General features: G+C 41.6%; 1 protein-coding gene across 2 annotated transcripts in view; it reads right to left on the reverse strand.

Annotated features, from left to right (window-relative positions):
- TMEM178A (transmembrane protein 178A) overlaps positions 1-22,873 on the reverse strand; it is a 248,029-nt gene that overhangs the window by 84,608 nt on the left and 140,548 nt on the right. Inside the window, exons 7-8 of one of the 2 annotated variants that reach the window (XM_067703195.1) lie at positions 20,513-20,672; positions 1,728-1,826 (exon numbers count right to left, since the gene is read on the reverse strand). The gene's annotated coding sequence lies outside the window, so the exon portion shown is untranslated. Of the gene's footprint in view, positions 1-1,727; positions 1,827-5,173; positions 5,376-20,512; positions 20,673-22,873 lie in introns of those variants that run through there. The other variant, XM_067703196.1, reaches the window with a different exon arrangement.

Consider the following 22,873-nt stretch of genomic DNA (forward strand, 5'->3'; position numbering starts at 1 on the left):
CATGAGTACTAAGGTCCGACCTAGGGGTAGGGAATTGTATTGTATTGTATTGGTGGCTATCATATAGGCTGAATGGACATCCTAAAAGCTATCTGCTATAAAAGGCCTTCCCGCAGAACCTCTGAATTTGTGTTTTCCAAATTTCTCTAATGGTAGAATCATCAGGCCCTTGCCTGAAGAGTCTGAATAAGTGGGCCTGGAATGTTTGTTTTTAGTGAATACATCAGGTGATCATTATCATGAGGGAAGCTTGGGAAACCCTGTCGAATCAAACCAGAGGCGACTGCCTATACAGAAGGACATCTCTGACCCGTGTAGCCAAGCTCCACCATCCCGCATTCCTCAGAATGTCTTGACCTGTGATTCTCAATGAGCCTACTGTCACCTCAATCTGATCTCTTGGGAGTCTTCTATCCTGAATCACTTTCAAAGTCCCAGGAAGTAACTGTGAGGCTCAAAACTACCCACACTTCAACTTGAACAGGAGATAGGGGTCCATCCTTTCAATGCTGGATGTAAAGCAAGGATGAAAAAGAAACAGTCAACTTCCCATACAGATTCCTCTCCCCCTCCTTAGAGATCAGGATAGTATGAAAAACTCTCTTCCCTTAAGAACTCCAACTGCTTTGACATCTTTCATATTCTCACTTTACCCCTATCCCACCATTTCAGCCAACTAGGTATTCTGGTCTCAGACATTTTATCACATAGCTTGGAAGATCGATTCACCTCTCCTAGAACATCTTCATAAAGGACAGTGTAATAAACTAAAGGCTTAGCTTTACATGTTGTTTGAAGACTCAAATACTATTATCCTAATAACGCGATGCTGGTTTACCTTCAGGTTGGGGTAATCAAATAAAGGACGCCACTAGAATAAGGAACAAGCAGACATTTAATAACAACTGCCAAAATCTTTTTCCTGTGTAAAGCGCAGCTGAGGTTTTCAAAAGACATATGTTGCAAAACCAGAAATACAAAAGGCCAGTGAACATGTGAAAAAATTGCTCCACCTCAGCCAGAACACAAATTAAAAGAACAATGAGCTCAATTTTTACCTATAAAATTGGCAAAGATAAAAAAGAATAATCCCCAGTGCTGGTGAGGTTGTGGGAAGGTTTACTCCCTTGCCGGTAGGAGTCTGAACTGGGACAGCTTTTCCAGAAGGTAACTGGGGTATGTATTTCTTTCTAAAGCCTTAAAAATGGCCACACTTCTTCACATAGCAGTTTTGCCTTTTAAGAATTTATCCTAAAAAAAGAACTAAGACTGGGCACAAAGATTTATGACAAAGTTGTTCATTACAACATTGACTATATTGGCAAATACCTGGAGGAAAGAAAACCCACCAACAGCAACTGGTTGAGCAAACCGGGGCAGAGCCATACACAGTGGATATGCCGTTTGTATCACCATCACAAAAACTGAGGAGGTACGATATTATTTATAGGCAGGGAAGTGTTTTGGCAAAATAGTAAAAAAAAAAAAAAAAAGCTACAAGAGGTATGATCTTATTTTTTTTTTAAATGTAGTAGAACATTTGGGCAGGGTTGCCTACTCTACAATCCATTATTTGGAATTACCCCCATGCCCCTACTGAAAGGGGTAGCCTTCTTGCCTTTATTTTAATAACAACTTGACTTGGCTGATTAATAGGAGAGATCAGTGAATAGCTTAGAATCCTCTGACTGGAGAATTAGAAATAAGAGACACAAAACCATGCTCACATGATTGCTGACGTGTGAAATGAAGGATGTTGTCCAATCAGGGCTGGGGTGGCCATTTTCATTCACCCATAAGCAGAGGAGTGGTGGAGACAGCCTTGCCTGCAGAAGGGAGAGGAAGAGAACAGAGAAACAGAACGTGTGCTTCAAGAGACTGCGATGGGTGAAAGGAGGGGTGTCACTGACTCCCTCCACCCCCACTTTTAAATAAGTCCCCTTTCCTTGAGCTATCTTGAGTCATGTAGGAGTAAACCTCCAAATTTAACAGACATTATTCCTAAAAGACGGTATTTCAGTTCAATTTTATGGTCTCAGTTTTGCTTTTTGTTTTTTTTTTTATTGTAACATATGAGATGAAAGGTCAGAGAGCCTGCACTCCAGCCAGGATTATGCCATTAACTATGTGATCTGGGGAAGTCACTCCACCATCTAGATTCTGTGGGACTTTTAAGCAGGAAATCCCAGGCTTTTTGGAAAGGACAAAGCAAACCCATGTGGGCAGGACCCACAGAACTCCCTATCTGCCCATCTTGTAGATGGCTCAAAACCCAAATGAAGGGCTTCCCTGATGGCGCAGTGGTTGGGGGTCCGCCTGCCGATGCAGGGGACGCGGGTTCATGCCCCGGTCCAGGAGGATCCCACATGCCGCAGAGCAGCTGGGCCCGTGAGCCATGGCTGCTGAGCCTGCGTGTCCGGAGCCTGTGCTCCACAACGGGAGAGGCCGCAACAGTGAGAGGCCCGTGTACCGCAAAAAAAAAAAAGAAAAAAAAAAGAAAACCCAAGTGAAAAAGACTGAATCACGTCCTGCCAAAGAGTGGCAGCCTAGATGTAAATCCCGGTTCTCCTACTTAGGGCATGTGGGTTTGGGCAAATTGCTTAATGATTTTATATCTCAGTTTCCTTATCTGTAAAGTGGCATTAATTCTAATACTGCCTCCTTAGAACTGCTGAAGGACTAAAATGAGGTAAGTTGTGTAAAGTTCTTAGCCCAGTGCCTAGAACATAAAATAAGGATTACCTGTGGTCCCCAGAGGCCCTGTTCAAGGAAAGGGTGTTCCTTCCTTTCCAAGAGACACACTAGTCCCCTAGGCCCGTGCTTCTCAAACTTCAGCGTGCCTAGAATCCCCTAAAGATGTTGATAACATGCAGATTTGGGGGTGGGCCCTGAGAATTTGCATTTCTAACTAGTTCTAGCTAAACCGATGCAGGTGGTCCACCAGGTGGGTAGTGTTAACAATTTTGCCTCAGAGAACCCTTAACATATAAAAGCTTTTCATACCTGTTTCCAATATGCAAAGCACCTTCAATCAACCAGAAAGCTTTAAGAGTGGGGCCTTTTAATTACTTGGATGTTCCCATTAAATTGGAGTTAAACATCACCATGTTTTCAGTTTCAGCTCTTGGAGCAACTGTTTCTAAAATATATTATTAGTTCACTTTTTGGCTTTGGTAAGTTCAGGACATAATTTAGTCTTTCTCTGATGATTTGTGAGGCACTTCAGACCCTTGCAGCGCCTCGGGTCATTCATTTTAACTGCCTGGCTCCATAGACGCAGGAGTTATGGGATGAGAAATTGGACTGAACTTGTTCAGACCCAGAGCAGAGGCTGTACTCCACTGAAGGGTTTTACGTGTTTCTACTAACTCTTTGGAATGAGTGTCTTTGCTGGCCGTGAAGTGAAATGAAGGATGTTATTCTGGTTACTTGAAGGGCCCAGTCGCTCCAAATAGTTGAGCGATATATATACACACCACACCGCTACAGAATAACACTGTGCCAGGGATGCAGCCAGGGACTCCCTGCCCTCCTATGGAGGGCGCTAAAGGATGTATCCCTGGGAAGCATTCAACCTTGAGGACGCCAGCAGCCCTTTCACCTCATCACTTATGCAAATACTCCTTTCTCCCCAGTCTTGTCTTAACAAAGAATTGGGGCAGCTTCAAAGCCGTTTCTCAAATAAATAGATGCACGACTGCTGCTACTGAACATTCAGGAAACCTGTTTTTCTTTACTTGTGGGGGTTTTACAGAGGATTTCTGCTCCGCGGAGTGGTCATTTCTCAAGCTGTTTCAAACTCACAAGATCTATCAGGGACCACACGAACCACATCTAGCCTTGTGTGGCTATTTTTCTCAATTCAGTTCTATTTCCTTCCTTCTCCTCTCTCCCCTCCGTCCTTTCTTCTTTTCCTCTTTCTCCTCCCTCCCAGGCATCAGGCATTCTTGTTTTTGTTTTTTTTTTAAACATCTTTATTGGAGTATAATTGCTTTACAATGGTGTGTTAGTTTCTGCTTTATAACAAAGTGAATCAGCTATACGTATACATATGTCCCCATATCTCCTTCCACTTGCATCTCCCTCCCACCCTCCCTATCCCACTCCTCTAGGTGGTCACAAAGCACAGAGCTGATCTCCCTGTGCTATGCGGCTGCTTCCCACTAGCTATCTATTTTATATTTGGTAGTGTATATATGTCCATGCCACTTTCTCACGTTGTCCCAGCTTATCCTTCCCCCTCCCCGTGTCCTCAAGTCCATTCTCTAGTAGGTCTGTGTCTTTATTCCCGTCTTACTGAGGCATGACACACTCGCAAAGAAGGCTGCACCTTCTCTCCCAACCCCGCTGTTTCCCATCTTTGCCCTCTGAGGTTTCTCTGTTAATACCAGTTCTGTTCTTGTAGGAAAACTTGGTCTCCTTTCGATATATTTAAGTCAGGCCCCATTTCTCCCAGATATTTCTCTGACTCTGAATCTTTCCAAATGTCTGCAGGTCTCGGCACTCAGACGTACTTGCCAAAGCCTGCTGACCAATGCTCCTTCTGGAGCCTGAGATTTATCAAGTCTGACCCTCTCTTCCGTTTTGGCCATCAACAGACAAGGGTGTGAGTGTCTGCTTGTACAGCCCTGTAGCACCACCCATACCAACCCAAAATAAACACAAATCTAACTCCAGTAGCTTTGAAGAATCATGTAGATTAGTGCTATCCAGTAGAAATAGAACATCAGTCACGTTATGTTTTAAGCGTTCTAATAGACACATTTTTTTAAGTAAAAAGAAACAGGTAAAATTAACATTAATGATATACTTTAACCCAATATACTAAAAATATTATCATTTCAACAAGTATTCAATGTAAAAAATTATCAATGCAATAGATATTTTACATTCTTTTTTCTACACTAAGTCGCCAAAAATCCAGTGCGTATGTTACACTTGCTGCGCACCTCAGTTCGGACCAGCCACACTTCAACGGCTCAATAGCCAAAGGTGGGTCCGACGCCCACACTGGAAAGAGCACAATGTAGATGTTTACTGTGATTTTTCAGGAAGCAGCAGGGTGAGAGGTTTTACAAGCATATCATAAAGGCTACATCCTTAAAATCTTTCTTAGACAACTCTCTCCACCCGAGTGCTAAGAATCTCTCAGCCCGTTCACCCCCCAACTCACCCCCTCACTGCTTCGTTCTGTTCTTCCTCTTCCCTCCTCCTTCTCCACTCACCATTCCTGCCCTAGGCCCCTGACACTGAAAACGCTTCTCTGACAGCATTTCCTCCAAAACTTAGTCCTCCTGGAATTGTACTGAGTAAAATTATCTATTTTGTTGGCTGATTCTTAAAGGTTCCCGGTTCAGCCAGCACCTGCTCACCAGTCTCCCAGGTTTCTCATGGGTGCCTGGGTGAGCACAAGCGATCCCCAGCCGGAAACAGATGAGCCACTCTTCAGATGCGTGGGGACTTCACCAAGGCAACGGAACCTGCCTGCAGTGAAAATGCTCCTGCTAACCAGCCCACGTTGCAGAGCCCTTCTCAGGACCGCTGCCAGCACTGCAGCGCTAACAGGCGAGTTACTCAGAAGAGGAAGGGTTCTGCTCTATGGCAAACGCCATTCCCTCCCTCTGACACCTAGAGTCTCGGGAACAAGCGGGTAGAGAACATGGAGGCAAAGCAACAGTCCCTGGACCCCAGTTTTGTTATATTCAGCTGTAAGGACTACAGAATTAATCACGATCTGTTTGTACAACTTTTCTGTCAATATCAGTTATATCTACTCTGTTTCTCTAAGTACTCAGTCAGATGGGCTGTCCCCCAGAGACAATGCAGGTGGAATTACAGCTTCCGGTGGTGAGAATGGATTTGCTCACGTTCAGCCCTATTTTCCCTTAAGATTCCTTTTGCAGCTCATAGTTTCAGATCATTTGGTTGGAATGAAGATGGCAAACTTTGCTCATGAAATAGATCCTCTATCTATGGAAAACAGATACACAGCATAACTAGATAAGTAGCCTTGACCTTCTTGAGACACTATTGGATATAACTGAATGGACCCTCATTATTACCATATCCACACAAAAGATATGATTGGACCAGGCAAGATCTACCCCCAAATGACCCAAATTTTCACAGGAATCAAAACCAACTCAGATTCCCAAGGGGCATCCAGATCAAAAGAGACCTAAAGCTAGTCTAGGAAACCCCTGAAGTTTTCTAACCCAGTGCAGTACTGGCAGAAATGGGTCACCCAGGGAGAGCATGGATCTGAACCGCACTCTGTTCAGCATCTTTCACGTCGTATCAAGCCCTCAGAGAAAACAGGCTGAAGACTTGGCGACTCTCAGTACAACCTCTTGTATCTAAACATTAATAAATATCCAGGAAATATCAATTGTTCTTTTCTTCTTTCCCCAGCTGAATCGCATCATTCTCACACTGAATGGCTTTTTAATATCTCTGACACACTCCCCCTCCTGTGTCTGCCAGTATTAGAATGTATTATTTGGCTGGTGATTTTTCTCATTTCTCTTCTCAACTCAGCAGCCAGAACTGCTCCTCCTGACTTGGCAGAAGTTGAGGATGTCCATTCTTGCTGACTTTTGTGCCCGTTCATTGCCAAAAACCCATAATATTTAAGGTTTTTAATTCTTCCTCTGCATTTTTTTTTGAGAGGGGTTATTATTTGTGGCCAGAAAGTCAACATTTTTCATATTCACTCCACAGTTTATAAAGTACCTAACACAGGTCTCTACTTCCTTACAATCCTCAAGAAATATGTAATTGTCAAGTGAGACAAGTTATGCAAGAATTCTATATACAATCTAATTAACTGCATACAATCTAATTAATTCTATATACAAACTAATTAATTAGTCTAATTGATCTGTTTTGTTATTGTTATATACAGGAGCATGTTTTCCTGTGTGTGGTACACAATCATAGTTTCCTCTGAGCTAGTTCATTTACAGTACCTCTCTCTGCTGATCTGGATGAATAATAATTTCAGATAAGTTTAAGACAGCTGAGGCACAGTGGAAAAGGTGTCAATGAACTGGACTCTGCCACCAACTAGCTGTATCCTTAGAAAGTCACTTAATATCCATAAACCACATTTATCTTCATCTGTTAAAACAGGAGACTGGATTAGATCAATGGTTTCCAAGGTGCAGGTCCCCAGGGCCCTCCAAATTCATGGGATCTCCAAATCCATTTGTATACCTAGTAGGCTATAGATGAAATACATGATATGTCTCACTCATACAGGTATAGCTATTTGTTTCAAATTTATGTAACTGCTGTTCTGATTAACGAAGTTTAAATTCATGCAAATGATTATTGAACTCATAGTGGCATATTGTCATTATATACCTTCTCAATCCATGCATACTACAAGTTTAAGTCCTACTACATGGGAATCCAAAAAACATTGAGATTGAAAAGGGGTTCTCACACTTGAAAAGGCTTGGGAATCTCTGTGGTATAATGATCTGTAAGATCCCTTTCAGCAATAATATTCTGTGTCTAAACATTTCTATTCTGGCAGGGGGTCTTCCATGCTCTAACTCAAAGGCCAGTAAGGGAAATAGCTGAGCACGGGGTGGACTTGGAGTGACCCTCAGCCGGCAGCATGCAAACCAGAGCTCCATCCAGCCACACTGCACTCTAACTGCAAAAGCTCTTACAGAGGAGAGGAAAATTCCAGATGGGGGCTATTACTGTCTTAGAAGAGTTCTTGAGACTTTTTTTTTTTCCTCTTCTCTGTTCCATTTAACTGTTGACTCACTTCTGGCTATACGTTTCTGGAATCGGTATCAATTATGGCAGCCAAACATGAAGCAAGAAATCTGCTCTCATTTATAGCCTTAGTGTTTTAACTTGAAACACTAGGTCTTTTCAAAATAGGCATATGCAAATACTAAGCAAATTATACCCAAACCACAAACCACTTCTTTTGGGAACCATCTAATATTTTTTTCCCCTTAATATAAGCCTTAGGATAGTCCTGATGGTAAGAATTATTCCAAGGATGTAGGACTAGATACTCATTTATGTAAGAAGCCAAGTTTAACGATTATGCAAATAAAACGATATGAATGTCTTTTAAAGAAATAAGGAAGGGACAACTTACTTATTATGGGTTCCTTGAAGGATGGACCATGTTTTTTATCCTTCTGTGTCCCTGTATCCTAGCATTTACGGTTGGTGCTATATCTGTTAAATGGTGAGTTTCCTGAATATAAAAAGAAGCATTAGAATTGGAAGAGGATCTTGACTGCCCTTCAACTAAAAGGGACAGGATTGGAAATAATCAATCACAGCCTATGAAATTAATATGAACAATACAGAATTGAAGAATATTTATGTGAATGCATTTTCTAAAAGCTTGGGGGGAAAACAGGAAATGAGGCAATAGAACTACCAGAGCATATCACTGTAAAGTGATAGATACCAATTTTTCCACTATCTTAAAACTGACTTCTTGGGAACTGGTTTATCAGATTATATGTGGAGTTAGCAAACTACTGAGAGATATAAAGTGGCTAAAAATGTCAGAGGAATGACTCAAAGGGACCATTTGCTCCAATCTAAAGATGCCAGAGAGTAGTAGGCCCTAAAATTCATAGGAAAAGAATGAAGCAAAATAATTAAAAAGAGAGTTGGGTCAAGATGCTCAAGAAATAGAGTTTAGGCAAAAACAAAACAACTGACTTACAATGTTTCAAAAGAGAGAAGGCAGTGGTGAGTTTGTGATATATTACTGAATGGTTAGCTTGACAACAAAGAGAAACTTCAACCAAAGAAAGAATTATTTACAAGAATAATAAAAGTGGCAATCAACATTCTTTTTTGTAAACATTATGTATCTGGCACTATTCTCATCTAATTCCATCTTCTTGGGACTTCCCTGGCAGTCCAGTGGTTAAGACTCTGTGCTTCCAATGCAGGGGGCGTGGGTTCGATCCCTGGTCAGGGAACTAAGATCCCACATGCCATGTGGTGTGGCTGAAAAACACAATGGTAATTCCATCTTCTCAATTCTGCCATTAGGTATGTGCAATGTGATCCCGTTTTACAGACGAGGTTGGAAAAGTTTGCCCCAGATGACTCAACCAGAAAGTGGCAGGGTCAGGATTCGAAAATAGGACTCTTTGAGATGATGGGTGTTCAACATCACTCCCATTAGGGATCCAAATGGAAACTAAAGGAGCAAGAGAAGAAGCACCTTTGTGAAAATTTCAAGATCAGCTTCTACTAAATCCATGAGAAAAGCCTAGCTAGCTGCATGTGGAGGAAAGATGAAATGGTCTACTTCATAAAACAAGGGGACTGAGCCTCATATTAAAAGAAAGAAAAGGGAGGCATTAGTAGCAGAGGCCACTAACATTGCAACACACTGTTTACAAGATTTTTGCAAAAATTCTGCTTCAGTTGTTGACAAGAATAGCCAAAGGCATGATTTATACAATCTGGCAATCTGCCATGGAGAGGCGGGAAAGAGCTGACAGTTGGTGAACTTAAAAGAAGTCACAAAGAGGGGGTGTAATAGAAAATTACTAGATTTTGAACAGGGAAAAGGCTTTTTGCTCAGATAACACGAATCATATAAATACAAACTAGACAATAATACAAAGCGGTATAATATCAAGGAGTATGGGAAATATTACCTGTGATATAGACTATAAGAAATATAGGAAATCAGATATTGGGCTAGATACCATTTATGCATTTTATTATTTTTTTAAAAGATAATCCTAAAAAAAAAAAAAACACAAAGAGAAAAAAAGATAATCCTAGATCCTAGTTTGAAAAGTATTTTAAATTAGAATTCAATTAAACAAACAAAAACCAATGAGGTTTCACTGAGTAACAAAGAAAGTACTAGACTGAAAGTCCAGAGATTTAATACAACATTTTAAAACAAATACCTTGGTATTGCTAAGTTTAATTTCCTCCCTGGTAAATGGGGTATAATAATAATACAAGGCTCAGAGGATCTTTGTGAACATTAAATGCAACAATGTTTGTGAAAATTGCCAGTGCTGTGCAATCTTCATCATCGTGATCGTAATTCCTGCTCTGGTCCTACTTAGCTGTATGACCTTAACAACTAGAAAATGGAACTGGAAATGAGGAGGTTAGACTAGATTACCCCTTTAAACTCTCCCATTCTCTGCTAATATAAATCACTGCTTTCCTTCAAAATTACATAAATATATTTTGCAATAGATAAGCAATTAAAATGTGTAAGAACCCAGCATCTCCATACCCAGTGGGTAGAGAAAAAGCGAAATTAAACTGACAAGGAGAGAGGCAAAGCTGCCCGTCTCATCCCATATACTGTGTGTGGCATGCAGATCGGTCAGTTGTAAGAAAACGCTTGTGAAATTTAAAGGCAGTGGAGGGAAATTTTGAAAAGAAATATCCATATACAGGCAGAGCCCCCATCACATCCCATTCAAATGACACAGGTCAATGATAGCAGAATAATACAGCAATGCTTCTTCTCCATTTATTTGGTAAGCTCCTACTGATTCTACAAAGCTGGATACAAATGTCTGTCACCTCCCAATTTGCTCCCAGAGCACTGTGTATATCATAGGCTTACCAGTCCTTTGTAGTTGGTTGTTTTGTACATCTATCTACCCACTAGATTGCTAGGTCCTTAAGAATTAGAATAGCATCTTATTCAATTTTATAGCCTAGCCAACCACAGGGTCTGCCGTATAAAAGTTGCTCAATAATGCTGGTTTGAGAATTGAATTAATTAATTAAGTAAATGCTGAAAATACAAAGTACATGATAGAAACTGGCTCTTAAGTCAACAGAAAAGACTTTCAACTTTAAATGGCATCTGACAGTCTCTCTAAAATTTCCCTTAAAATAACCATGAATCAGAAGGGAGGGGGGGACTTAAAAACTAACATTTTCATTAACCACCATACTGATGGAACTGTGCTGAAGAGTGCAGTTGGTAAATCCTTGTGTTATGCTGCCTTAACAGAAAGACTACCCATCTGAAAAAAAGGTACAAAGTCCGTTCAATTCTCCCAAACGTTCTGGCTCCCTGGAATAAGAATGCAAGACCTGTCCCAACCCAGAAACTGGATAGCTGACCTTTACTGACTAGCTGCTGCTTTTGGAGGCTGTCAGAATGTTGTTATTTCCCACCATCCCCAACTTATAAACATCCAACCTATGAATTATAGGCGAAAGAAACCAAAGCAAGTGGAATAGAAATTATAATCAAAGACACAGTTGAAAAAAAATCACAAATTGGAAAAAGCCTCAATTATGCAGGTGTAAGGAGCCCATAATGTTTCAGAGGGAAAATATATATAAAGAAAAAACTCTTCAAGCATCCAGACAGGAATAATGAATTGCATAATAAAGGGAGGGAAGTCAGGCTGATCACAAACTTCTCCTTCCTATTATTATTATTATTATTTTGGCCGTGCCACATGGCTTGCGGGATCTTAGTTCCCCAGTCAGGGATGGAACCCCAGACCCTGGCACTGGAAGCTCAGAATCCTAACCACTGGACCACCAGGAATTCCACTCTTTTGTATTATTAAATGTTAGCAGGAAATTAAGCAGAGTATATAGAATTTTGAGGGGCAAAAGTTGTAATTCAAGATTTTTATACCCAGTTTTTATGACTCTTTTAGTTGCAACCGAGAGGAAACCCAGTTCTAACTAGCTTAAGGGGAAATAAATGAATATATTGTTTCACAAAACTTCCAAGGTAACTTTAGGTACAGCTAAACCCAAGGGCTCAAATATTGTCATTGCCCCTCTCTCTCTTCCTCCCTGCCATCAACCCCGCCAACTCTTGCTTCATCCTGTCTCTGCTTTTCTCTCTATATTGGCCTCATTCTCTCGCACTGTTATGTACACTCTTTCCCTATCCCAGGGAGTGTGGCCAAGGAAAAAATTCCATACCCACGTTGTTTTAGCTCATGATTCAAACGGATGACAGACTCCCTGCATCCATGAGATTTTCAATCTCATGAGAATACTTTGGTTGCTTGTATTCAGACCATGTCTAATCACCATGGATGCGAAGTTGGCCCATTATTGGTCAGGCCTGAGTCACACACTGGTCCTGCAGACAGCACATACACTTAGATTAACAGTCTCACAAGAACCTAATGAGATGAGAGGGAGACAGTTCCTTCATAGAAAGAAAGAGGGGGCAGACAATAAGAGCAAATATGAACTACATTTCCCCCATGCCTACTTAACACAAACTCAAACAATTTCAAAAGTCCCTCCACCTGATATTTGTCCAACAAATGTATGTCCAACTAATGTATAACTAAAGTCACACTTACTCCAAAGAGAGACAACACAGAATCACATCCAGTTACTACTCCACCTCCATGCCCAGGATCTCTGGGTGATGTACACATCTCTGATATCCAGATATGGTTTCTCTTGATTCAATAACCTGCAATATATATATATATATTTTTTTTTAATTTTTATTTATTTATTTATTTTTGGCTGTGTTGGGTCTTCGTTTCTGTGCGAGGGCTTTCTCTAGTTGTGGCAAGCGGGGGCCACTCTTCATCACGGTGCGCGGGCCTCTCACTATCGCGGCCTCTCCCGTTGCGGAGCACAGGCTCCAGACGTGCAGGCTCAGTAGTTGTGGCTCACGGGCCCAGTTGCTCCACGGCATGTGGGATGCTCCCAGACCAGGGCTCGAACCCGTGTCCCCTGCATTAGCAGGCAGATTCTCAACCACTGTGCCACCAGGGAAGCCCCTGCAATATATATTTTTAAAATTACATTCAAGAAACAACTGGAAGTCTGAACACTACCTGGATATTTAATAATAATAATGAATCATTGTTAATTTTTTGGGTGTTATTGTATTACGGGTTTTTTAAAATAATATTTACGACTTATGAACAGATGTAATGATACGATGCGTAGGGTTTGCTTCAAAATAATCTAGTGAGTGGAGATATGCATAAAACCAGATTGACTATAAGCTGACCATTGTTGAGGTTGGATACATCAGGGTTCATTATTCTATTGATATTTATAGTGGTTGTTTGAAATTTTTCACTATAAAGGTACAATAATAATAGTTATAATAAAAAAATAACCTGCAGTTTATGATCAATGTAATGATCCCCTATAGCTCCCTTACACAGTAGAGGAGGAAAAATAGCATAGCTTCCAATAAAACTCCATTCAGGGGACTTTCCTGGTGGTCCAGTGGTTAAGACTCCGTGCTTCCACTGCAGGGGGCGCAGTTCAATCCCTGGTCTGGGAACTAAGATACCACATGCCTCGTGGTGCGGCCAAAAAAACTAAAAAACAAAAACTCCATTCAGAAAGGGTGCCATGATGTATGCCACAGCATGTACCAGACCCTACAGAATAACACAGCAAGAATTTACATCTTGACAGCGAAACCAATCTGACAACCCCAGGCTTCTCCCTGTGCACAGATCGCCCACATTCATTATTCTTCAAGGCTGTGCCTAAAATGAATGTAGGAAAAAATCCTTCTGGAGGTCCTGCCCCTTAACATCTCTCTTGCATTTGGTGTTATTACAAGGACCTGGGGATTGCCTTAGCAATCCAACAATCGCAAGTGCTTTCCAGTTGATATTTCTCTGGAAGTTCAACACTTTTAAACCCCTAGTCATCTACTGATGTGGTCTACTTCCATAGGTGAAAATCAGAAATCTTGTCTTGTCCTTGATTATAGACCAGACTCTTCTGCATACCTGTTTCTTAGCAGCAGTTCTTAGCCTTCAGCTACGAGAGTCCTAAATGACTCAGGCTGAGGTATTGAGGCAGAACGGATCAGTGCTGTGCCCAGGCTGAACCGGTGGGTTGGCTGTTTACTAGGGAATGAATTGTTACCTTCCCCACCAGCCAGTGCTCAGCAGGATAGTTTGGGGAGGGGCTTAAAGGATCAGGCTTCCGGATTTCTCAGATTCCTCCCAATCACAACCCCTACTCCATCTCTCACCTCCCAACCTCTGCCAACACTAACTTCAGCTTGGGTCAGGGATTTTGGCTTTTGTAGTTCCATGAGGTGCATGATTATCTGACCCCCCAGCAGTCTTAGATTACTGCCCACATCCAAATGGAGGAAAGGCACCTCTTAACGAAGTTATATACTATTTCCTTCCTGCTTTCACAGGGACCAATTTATACTGAAGCTTTTTCTTTTCTTGAAAGACGTGCAAGAAGCAGGCAACATCCTGAAATTCTGACAATTCCTCTAAAGCTCCAGTCTCAGCAGGCACATGTCTGAGTCCAAAGAAAGAAGAGGTCACCCTTTAACCATATGTTTTGGAACAGCATAACAACGATGGACGATTTTCTTGCCCTTGGTATGGGGGTCCTCTCCATCCTGTGATACACTTAGACTCAACCAAATCTTTACTGTAGAGTTTATTCCTAGCAATGGCCTTTTCCTAATAGCAATTCTATACTTACTATTTTTTAGTTGTAAAGGACAGAAAACCAACTCAAACTATCTTAAGAAAAGCAAAGGAAATTTATTGGCTTGTCTGACTAGAAGGTCCAAGAGTAAGACTTCCAGTGCAGCTGATCAAAGATCTCAAACAATTCAGCTAGCCCCACTCTCATTTTCTCATTCTCTTCCCTCCAGCACTCGCGTTCTCTCTCTCCATCTCTAAGATCTGCGTGTTTCATTTTGTTTGTTTCATTTTGCTTACGTTGGCCTCATTCTCTCTTGCCACAGATGAACTCTATTCACATGGCAGAGAAGATGGCCCCTCGCAGCCCAGCTCTACATCCATACAGCTCACAAGCCATGCATGTAATTTAATTCAAAGGCCCTGACTGGCCCTATTTGGATTATATTCCCACCCCTTGTAGAAGTCATTAAGGACAGGTTATCACAGTTAACCAGGTCTAGGTACATACCGACTCTGAAGTGATAATTATACCAAAAATACATGGGTTGAGGGAGTAAACCTTCCTCAGTTGAAAACAAAACAAAACAAAAACAACGACAACAAAAGACAAACAAGAAAAGCTGAGCAGAAAAGCACAACAGACGTTCCACCTACTCCAGCTTACTTGTCTTCTATGCCTGAAGGCATTCCCAACATTCCCAAGATGCATGGGGTCAGAAAATACATTACCCATTTATCTTTTCTGACAAATGTACTTGAAGAAGAAATTCCAGCTAACCCAAATTAAGACACTAAGACAGGAGATATCCACATACTAAAAAATACCAATGTACTTCCTTTCCTCAGTTTGACTCTAGACTTGGGAATTCAGTTTTATTTTTGCTTTCAGGTAGATTTTGCCATACTGGGCTGAGACTTGGTCCCTCTTTTTTTGTTTTCAACTTAGCTTCTGCTTTGGCTCCTTTCCCAATTCCAAGAAATCTGATTCTCACGACACATCCTTCATCAAACATTTCAGACAGCACCTTTTATTGGATTTGACCAGTTAAACAACACAGTTGGTACATAACTACTAGCATGGATACAATCCAAAATACTGACAACACCAAATGCTGAAGGATGTTAAGACAACAAGAATTCACTGCTGATGAGAATGCAGAATGGTAACAGCCACTTCGGGAGACAGCTTGGCGGCTGCCTACAAAGTTAAACATAGTCTCACCATATGAGGCAACAATCACACTCCTAGGTATTTACGCCAATGAGTTGAAAACGTATGTCCTCCAAAAACCTGCACATAAATGTTTACAGAAGCTTTATTCATAATTGCCAAAACTTGGAAGCACCCAAGATGTCCTTCAGTCAGTGAGTGGATCAATGGTGGTACATCCATACAATGAAATATTATACAGTAATAATAAGAAATGAGCTATGAAGCCATGAAAAGACATAGAAGAACCTTACATGCCTATTGCTAAGTGAAAGAAGACACATCATACTGTATGATTCCAACTATGTGACATTCTGGAAAAGGCAAATCTACAGAGACAGTGAGAAGGTCAGTGGTTTCCAGCAGTTTGGGTTGGGGGGAAGGAGGGAAGAATAGATGGAACACAGGGAATTTTTAGGCTAGTGAAACTCTTCTGTATGCTACTGTCATTGTGGACACATGACATTATGCATTTGTCAAAACCCACAGAACTAGACAGCACAAAGAGTGAACCCTAATTTAAACTATGGACTTAAGTTAATAGTAATATATCAATATTGGTTCATCAATTGTAATAAATACACCATATCAATGCAAGATATTAATAGTAGGGAAAACCGAGGGGGGTATATGGGAACTCCCTGTACTTTTTGCTCACTTTCTTTGTAAACCTGAAACTGCTCTAAAAAATAAAGTGTACTCATTTAAAAAAAGAAAAATACAAATAGCAGAAGCATCTTTTGGTGCCAGAAATAAGGAAGTACTCAAAAATGTGTGTATGTGAAAAGGACATAGGATCCAGTCTAAAAGAGCTCCCAGTAGCCAAAGCTGGATCAACTTCATAAATAATGATAGCATGGGGTTGTATATAATCCTAATAATAAAATAAATATCCACAAGTCCATACTGAAATAAATAAATAAGATACAGCTCTTCCTTATGGAAGAATGAATTCCAATTAAGAAATATGGGGGACTTCCCTGGTGGTGCAGCGGTTAAGAATCCGCCTGCCAATGCAGGGGATAGGGGTTCGAGCCCTGGTCTGGTAAGATCCCACATGCCGCGGAACAACTAAGCCCATGCGCCACAACTACTGAGCCTGCACTCTAGAGCCCACGAGCCACACCTAGTGAAGCCGGCGCACCTAGAGCCCATGCTCCGCAACAAGAGAAGCCACGACAATGAGAAGCCCGCACACTGCAACAAAGAGTAGCCCCTGCTCGCAGCAGCTAGAGAAAGCCCGTGCACAGCAATGAAGACCCAACACAGCTATAAATAAATAAATAAATAAATAAATAAATAAAATACTTTAAAAAAAAGAAATATGGAAGGAATGAGGGAAATAGAAAATTGGCATTAGAACACTACCGTGTTAGCTGTTGCAGGCAAGATCTACTGATGAATGCTCAAACTAATGAGTGAAAGCATGAAGAGAAACAGGATATTTGCATAGTCTCAAAATATTGTCCTTGGGCTTCCCTGGTGGTGCAGTGGTTGAGAGTCCACCTGCCGAGGCAGGGGACACGGGTTCGTGCCCCGGTCCGGGAAGATCCCACATGCTGCGGAGCGGCTAGGCCCGTGAGCCATGGCTGCTAAGCCTGCGCGTCTGGAGCCTGTGCTCCGCAACGCGAGGAGTCACAACAGTGAGAGGCCCGCGTACCGCAAAAAAAAAAAGAAAAGAAAAGAAAAAATATATATATATAGTCCAAAAATTACTTATTAATTACAATAGGAAAATAGTAACGGTATAATAAAGTAAAGCAGACATCACCTTAACCAAGTGATCAAGGTTAACATCACTAGTAATAAAACATATTGAATCATGTATCCACCAATACGATGCACTGAGAAGGGTACATGACCCCTAAAGTATCCTTCCCAAAAACGCAAAATTGCAAGCTCACCGTGAAAAAACACCAGGCAAACCCAAACTGAGCAACATTCTACAAAATATCTGATCAGACTCTTCAAAAATATCAAAGTCATGGAAGGCAAAGAAAGCCACGTTCACATTGGAGAATTTGAGGGGACTTTAAACAGGGGTAATTTAAGGTGTCGGCAGAGTGTAGGGGAATAACAAAGGATGGTCACAGTGGCCAGCACTGGGCTTGAGCAGGCAAAGGGAGGAAGTAGTCAGTGGCGCCTGGATAGAAAGCTTGTGGAGAGGCCATCCGACAGGACCTGTGACTTTCAGTCAAGGACACAGCCATCCTGATGTGACTCCCCCAGGGAGGGATCTAGAGGAACAAATTCCCCAAACTCACTCTCCCGGCTCCCTCCAGTCTCCTGCCAGCGCTCCACAAGGAGCAAAACCCAACCTGGAGCCACAGGTAAGGACTGTTGATGTGGTCCATACAACACCTGTCTGCTGGGTCAACCCACAGGGTGGAGAAGGCAGAGCATGGACCTGGAGGGCCAAAGGGAAGCCGTTCAGCACAGAGCTGGCCCTCACAGAGCACACATTCTCGTGGAGGAAGACAAACAACATAGTAACAGCAAACGTTCAGTGAATGCTGACCACGTGCCAGATGCACTCAGCACTTTACAGTGTTATAACTCAGTTACCCCTCACAATAGCTAATGAACTCAAATTAACTAATGAGGAAACTGAGGCACAGAGAGGTTAGAAACCTTGTGCAGAGTTTATATGTGCATGAGTTGGTATCAACTATTATAATTTGAAAAAAGACGAAGCCACATCTAAACTCTTAAGTAAATCACAGCAAAATGTTTTTGGAAATTATAAACTAGCATTTGGGGAGGATGGAAAATGACGGCAAAATGAATATTATGGGTAAAAGACAGAGGGTTTATTTTTAAGTTGTAAGATTAAGACTAATAGTCCTGGGGATCAATTGAAATATAGTTGCCAATGGATGTGTAAAAAAAAAGTCAAAAAAAAAAAAAGTCAGAAGAGCTGGATCAAAAAGGAAAACACATTATAGTAAAAGAAAAGAGAGAAACAGGGGTGGGAAAAGTAATATGAGCATATTCTGTTAAACAAAATTAATATGCAATTATAACTATTTGAATATTCATACTATGTAAATTCTTTTTGCAAATGAGATTATAGACTTGCTTGCAAACAGTAATCGTGCTAAATAAATGTAAGGTGCTATTATTTAAAACAACAACAATAACTAGTGGATAATATTGGCAGCAGTCCCTATTGAAAGCTCAAGCTTCCAGGAAGATACTATCTATAAAGAAATATGCAGGAATCACAGCATCCCCACAGCTAGAAGGGGCTTAGAAATGAGAAACATTTCTTTCTGAGTTCTCCCTTGAATTGAAATTGATTGCCTTCCTGGACAGTAACATGGCGAGTTTCAGGATGGAGGTTCTGAGGACAGAATCCTCCGGGCTTATGACTGCCCCACAAAGTTTCTCTGTGGGACCAGGACAAACTTAAACAGTTCAAGTAAATGGCCCTCCAGCTCTGGTCCTTGTAACTGTAAACATGTCTGTGCGGCCCCCGTCCACTCAAGCCCCTCCTCCCCTTCATCCACAGAGCTGACGAAGCACAAGGAAGTTGAAGTCGCTGTGTGTTTAGAGCAGTTCTGCAGGACACAGCAAAATCCGAAATGGATTGTGACCTGCTGATAATCTTTCACAGCGAACCAAGTGATCATTGATTAAAAATAGCTTTGAACATGTATTGCACATCTATTTCAGGCCTCGTTTTATTTGGAATGCAAATACTGCTGGAAGCCAGAGCTACAGGAGCAGCAGCTGGAAAGCTACTCAGACATTCTAGCCAATTCTTGTCAAGCCCAGTTGGTGAAATGAATGCCATTCTGCGGTCTCAGTGAAGGAGAGACTGTTAATTATGCCCCACTGCCCAGTGGTTTCTATTATGGACACATCTGAAATGAGAGGCTCATTTGAAATTCCCAATTTCACTGCTTCCCGGAGCCTAAACCAAGTTTAAAAACTGATTTGCGAGGATGACAGGGTAGTGCATACAAACTGCCTTGCCCACAGACTCCAGGTAGGGCTCTAATGAAAGTCTGTCCTAGTTTCAAAGGCTCTTTCATGCCCCGGGTGCTCATATTTTCATCGGTATTTCTTACCAGTTCCTAAAATGCAGTGTTTGGGCAGGCTTCTCAGTAAATAATAAATAAAACACACACACCCATCCCTACACCTCAAGGCGAAGGAATTTAGTTTTCACGGCGCTCTCAACCACCGCAGGCTGTGATATTTTCATCTCTCTGAAAGGAAGGCAGGCTGGGATCTTGTCTGTTTCGACAGAAAGCCTTTCAAGGAATGTGTATGCTCTGCATCAAAAGACACGGCTGTTTTTCCTGAGGAAAACTCCTCTCCAAATGATCGCTGACTCCTGTTTTGGCAGCGGGAAGGGTGGAGTGGAGACTGCACTGTGGGCGTTGCCATCTTTGAGAAGGGAATGAAAACAGATCATCAAACTCAGGGTGGCTATTCGAATCCTACTGGGCTTTACTTTGAGCCAACCAGCCACTTTCTATTTTACTTAGACCTCAAGTAACACTGGTCCCTGATCTCCCTATGCTCTTCTATTCCATCTTCCCATGAGACCACCGGTGTTCACAGAGCGGAGATCGTCATCTGACCAGGCAGCAGCCCAGCATGGAGACGTAGGACCAGGCTCACGTTGGCGAGTCAGGTGTCCTACATGACGCAAGATTGCTACCGAGCAAGGGCTGGCTGCCCCAGGCGCACAGAAGCCAATATTACGGCATTAGCTTTTGAGAAAAGGAAGAGCTTTATTGTGAGATTGACCGGCAAGGAAACTGGAGACAAAGTTCTCAAATCTGTCTCTCTATCCAGGCTTCAGGGCAAAATTTAAGGAGTTAGGGGAATTTCAAACTTGGAAGCTGATTGGCTAGTCTTGAATTAGTCCATATAAGCTACTTACGGTGCAGGAGGCCAGATTTTCCTTATTGAAGGACTTCTTGCTTCGTAAAGGGCTCCGGTGGCAACACTTTTATTCTTTGAGTTCTGTGGACTGAAGATCCTAGGTTCTGGGGTCATCCTGGAGAGGTGGGTTCGCGTCTTGCACATGCGCAGTGCTGCCTCTGTAAAGTAACTCAAGGTTTGATTAATCAACCTAGTTACAGAGGCAAAACCAGTTTAAGCTGGTGCTGTTTCAATTTGATTAATCAACGCTCTGTTTAAGAAGGCAAAACTAGCTGAAGCTGATCAATGTTTTACGTGCTGTTTCAATATCAGAATTGCTGGGAAGCTATGTTCCCTTACCCCACCCTCCCTTAAACTGCCTGATGACTTAGATTCATTTTATTCCTTTATGCCAAACCTTTCAAGACTTCATCCTTAAAAAAAAAAAAAAGTATAAATGCTCTTAGGAGGAGACAATCATGTTTTATCATTCACTTACCCCTGGTGGCTAAGTTTCCAAATTTTTTCTGACAGCGGGAATTCTGATGGGGGAAGAAAAGTTAGACTGGAGAGGGTGAGAAGGGGCTGTCCCTAAAGGAAAACACATGATTAAGGACAATGAAAGTAAACTCCGCTGGAGAACCTTATTCATAATTTGGCCTGGAACTGACCTTGCTTAGTCCAACCTAATTTGTACCAACTACTTGGATGATGGATCAACTTTATAGAAATTAGTCTTTGATAAGATTGAGGAAAATCAATCAGCTGAAGAACTTGAAAATTATAGAGAGCAATATACAAGCTTAATTTTAAAAGTGTTTCTGAGCTGCCTAACAATGTATCAATTAATGGGAGAGATTGTGCCATTCCTTCCCCAGGAAATATTTAAACAGTCTCATTTGTTTCAGACAATGGTGCTGACAGGGCTTTTTGGCCTTAGGGAGGTGTGGAACTAAATCAAGCTGGAGGTCCAATCCAGCTCTGAGGTTCTCCTGTTTACTCAGCTATCTCATGGAGACTCATGATTCTGACCTAAGGAGCTGAAGTCAATGTGACATTAAAACAGCCAAGCAGGCACACAGATGCCCTCAATTAACAGGATTAGGACCTCAGGCCACAACTCTTCTGTATCTCTTTGAACTGCCTGGTGTCCAAAGAAGGGACTCTACACTTATCTGGCCTGGACATCAGAGATCCTGCAGTCGAGGTCACTGTGCAGGATCCCTGGCTCTGGAAACAGCCTTGCTCTGAGCTGCCCAAAGCCCACAGGATAGAACGTGGTAACTTTAGGGAGTGCCTCTTGCATTTCTCGACCATGAAACCAAATGCTCAGAATGGTGCTTCCAGCTGAAGCTGGAACCAAGTCAAGGAAGGGAATGACAAGTTGGGGTCAGATACGGAAACTAGGCAGAATCCAGATTTGCTCAAAACTAAGGTTAAGGGTGGAGCCTTGGTTCAGAAACTTAACCAAAAAAAGCATGGTGCCATGGAAAGAGCAAGTACTTTGGAAGCAAACAGACTTGCATTCAAATCCCAGTTCTACTGCAAGATCTTCAGGAATTTCTTTGTTTTACGAGCCTCCATTTTCCTCATAGGTAAAAAGAGGCTAATAGTTTTTTCTTTGAGAAATTACATGAGAATTAAATTAGATAGAATATGGCAGGGCAGCGAGCTAGGCTCAGAATGGGCATTCTATAAATATAAATTATCCTGCTCCCTACTCCTTGGCCCAGTGACTGCAGATTAGAATCAACTGGAAAAATTTTAACCCATTCCTATGCCTGAGTCTCCCCTACCCCAGAGGTTCTGATGTAATTGACAAGATGCGGTCATCAAAATTTTCAAATGTTTTTAAAATCTTTCCAGGAGATTCTAATATCTTCCTAAGAGTGAGAACCACTGTCCAAGCATATCAGAATGAGTATCACCCTTGGATTTGAGATGTTCTATTATGGTTTAGGCAAATATTTTCTTCTCTGAGGCTTAATTTCTTTATTATTTTAAGAAGGGGAATAATATTCTGATTTTATAAGATTGTTTTGAATATATCATGAGAGATATTTAATAAAGCTCCTAAAAGAAGGAACTGACAATTAGTAGATGTTCAATGAATATTCATTTTTCTCTTTCTTTCTTGTTATTCGTCAGAGAACACACTTGGCCAAAATATTAATAAAATAAATAAGGACAACAGACACGAGATACTGCCAATCAGGCAGTTTTGAAGTTAAGATAATTACTGTCTACCTCAGGCAAAACTTTCTTACCTATCTTGTGGTGGAACATGAGGTTAAATCCTAGGATAGGGATGACAAATACGGTGCCCATTTACCCCAGTCCTCCCTGCCATGCTCACGGCAGACATAACTAATCAATTACA

The sequence above is a fragment of the Pseudorca crassidens genome, chromosome 14 (genome assembly GCF_039906515.1).
Source record: "Pseudorca crassidens isolate mPseCra1 chromosome 14, mPseCra1.hap1, whole genome shotgun sequence".
In the NCBI taxonomy this organism is placed as follows: Eukaryota; Metazoa; Chordata; class Mammalia; order Artiodactyla; family Delphinidae; genus Pseudorca; species Pseudorca crassidens.